General features: G+C 35.5%; 2 long non-coding RNA genes across 2 annotated transcripts; one reads left to right on the forward strand and one right to left on the reverse strand.

Annotated features, from left to right (window-relative positions):
* Window positions 1-87: 87 nt before the first annotated feature.
* On the reverse strand, window positions 88-248 carry LOC109588564 (uncharacterized). The gene is made up of 2 exons (XR_002188245.1): window positions 208-248; window positions 88-141 (listed from the first exon to the last, which is right to left on the reverse strand). It is a non-coding gene; the product is annotated as an uncharacterized LOC109588564 (long non-coding RNA).
* Window positions 249-1512: 1264 nt separating this feature from the next.
* Window positions 1513-2161, forward strand: LOC109588563 (uncharacterized). The gene is made up of 2 exons (XR_002188244.1): window positions 1513-1619; window positions 2101-2161. It is a non-coding gene; the product is annotated as an uncharacterized LOC109588563 (long non-coding RNA).
* The last annotated feature ends 849 nt before the right edge of the window (window positions 2162-3010 follow it).

A 3010-nucleotide genomic window follows, 5' to 3' on the forward strand; every position in this document is an offset into this window, starting at 1 on the left:
TTCTGTGTCTGTGTGTTTATTTATTTCTTCCTGGGTGTCAGGGCAACTGTTCCTGACAACCCATCAGGACTTTCTTCCTCTCTCCTCTGCCCTTCTCCTGTCTGTTTTTCTCTACTCTGTACTGATAAGTCCTGTAAAATTCTAATAATAATAATAAATAAAATAAAATCACACACTTGATAAAACAGTAACATGTAAGATTAATACCTTCTTTTAGCTAGAAACCTCCACTAAAGTAATGCAGTTGTTGATTCCAAGCATAGCTTGGTAAAAAAATAAATTGCTTATTCCAGAGCTGCAGATCTGATCATAGATAATAGAGTAAATGAAAGGGATTGGAAACGGGGGCGTAGGCTAGTTGATGTTGCTATTGGTTACCGGCCCAATACCTGGTTGATTTCCCATCTCCTCCATTAGTGAGGCTGTACTGCAAGGACTTCGAAGGATATTTATAGAAATCCAAGAGGACGCTTACTTATGATATACCTACCGTTCCATATAAAAAGTTTAGGACTACCTGCAGCAAGGTTTTTACTTCTACAACGCTATTTTGCAACGAGTTATAGGTACAACAAAATTTTTTCATTTTTCGCCCTTTTTCTGTTGTAACAAACTCATGCTTCATGGATTCTAACTCTAACTAGTATCATTCCATATGCAAATGAAAGCTCTTTCATATGATTATAAAGATCTTGTATCTTACTCTAGCTTGTTTTCAAAAAAGGGATTATAATGACAAAAAAATACATTTTATGGTTTTAAAAGAGCCATAACATGAACATAGTAAAATTATCTATACAATAGAAAACAGAATTATTAAGAGGAAACATTAGGCTTCTTGATGCATTAATTGCACTTGCACAGGAACACTTGTTCGCGAGATATTGTTTTTAAGAGAAAAAAAATCAAGGGTAAATTGTGACAAAAAATTTCAACGAGCCTCTGTCAGCCTAGCAGCAATACAAATGAATGGAGGTTAGGCTACGCCCACGCTTCCGTTTCCAATCCCTGTCATTTAATATCTATGATCTGATCTGAGCATGCGCAACCACACCCAAATTTTGGAGCACATGCTTCTTTAATTAACAAAATGGCGGCATGCAGCTAAGATGGCTCTATCCAGCAGTCACAGTATCACTTTTTCTTTACTTGAAGAATGATCTGATGGGACATGGACCTGCGCATAGACTGTTGGAGTAGATTGGTGTAAGAATTATCCTTGTAGCACCAACTGATACTGAGATACACACCGACAACTGGATTGACAGGACTTGATGATGAAGATGAAAAAAGGTGGCTGAACAAAACGGCCGGTTCGTCGATTTTTGGCTTTCCTTTTAGACAAGGTCTAGAGCCACGCTATGGGTACCATTGGAGTCCTCAGGTCAAGATAAGGTCCTCTATAAAGTCTGGTAAGCATAGGAGCTCGTTTTCCCAGTATAGCAAGGCTGCAAAAGTCGTGGCAGCCATTTTGAAGTGGGGTGAATCCTACCATAGATACTATATACCCCTGGATACGAAACTCCTCTATGCACACATATAAAATCTCATAAGGAAACGTCATAAACGTCACATCCGGCTGTCCTCACCCTTGTTTCGCTGCATTCATGGCTGCCAGGGTAAGTAAAACAATCACAGTAGCCTATTCGTTTGTTAAAGTAGCTGAATGATCCCTCAGAGGACTTTGCAAAGCCTTTATATATTGAAATAATGCTCATAAACGACAGTTTGAGTGCATATTTTAGTTCTACAATGGATGTCATAGCCTACTTGTTGTGTACATTTCACTCAAGCCACTTTTTTAGCTTAACTCTGTTGAATTAGGCCAACATTTTTTATTGTACTAATAGGTTATTGTTTACTAGTTGTAGTGGGGTTATTATTTAGAGTTTGTGTTAAGTAAAAGAGCTGTTATTTTCTAAATCTTGGTTTTTCAAGCCCCACCTTTCTAGCCAATTTTTCTTTGTAATACTTGACTTAATTGGAACTTTTTTTATATGGTTTTGTAGCTTGAGAATAGGTAGTTGTAGTGGGCCTATTCTCAAAAGGAGTGTATTTTTAGTTTTGGTGCAATTGTGTTGTCAAAATCATCATTTTTAGGTGACAAGAGATGGGAAAGTCATGCATTGGTACTGAGACTGCATATACTAAAAAAAAAGGAAAGTTTCAGCAATTATAATGCATGATAAATGTCAAGTTTTATTGTACATAAAATCACACTTTTATTAGCAAAAATATTACTTTTTATCATTGTTTTATTTTTATTCTGAATGAAAACGTAATATGACGTATTTCCGGTGAAACAAGCCTCAGAACATCCGGTCGGGCCGTGTTTCATATCCAGGGGTATATAGTATCTATGATCCTACTTAGTAACACTACCGCGTTACTAATAACGCTACCGCGTTACTAATGAATACTACTAAGGTCACTATTAACTAATAATAAATGGTCACCTTATAGACTGATAGCAAGTGTCTACTGCCACTTCTATTGAATAAGCTAATGATTTCATCATCTTGCCAGCCACCAGAAATACCAGCACTTATTCGAAAATATTTATGTCACGTAAATAAATAATCATTTTTCTTATTTATCTCATTTTATTCTTTATAGTTCCTTCATGGTTTGTTTATGATTGATAAGGATCAATTTATTGACAGAAAAATAAAGCAAATTTTCTCACATTATTTCTTGAGCTATCTTCAATCCGAACCAAACTCACCCACTAATCCATTTGTATTGTTAGTATCTCCAGCCTTTTATGAATCTCCCAATAAATATGATTGGTTAGTCAATTTTATATAATGTACAGTTTATGTAATATTGATATTCCATGCTTTACATTGTTGAATATTTTTGCTTTAATTATAGTTGTTCATATTCAACTCCAATTTCCCTATTGTTGTGGGAGTTGATAAATGCCTTAACACACAGTACACTCTAACTATTGAATAATTTGTCATAATCTTCTTATTAATAGTGACGTGTTTCTGAGAGTCCTTGACAT

This window comes from Amphimedon queenslandica, unplaced genomic scaffold (genome assembly GCF_000090795.2).
Source record: "Amphimedon queenslandica unplaced genomic scaffold, v1.1 AMPQUscaffold_12012, whole genome shotgun sequence".
Taxonomy (NCBI): domain Eukaryota; kingdom Metazoa; phylum Porifera; class Demospongiae; order Haplosclerida; family Niphatidae; genus Amphimedon; species Amphimedon queenslandica.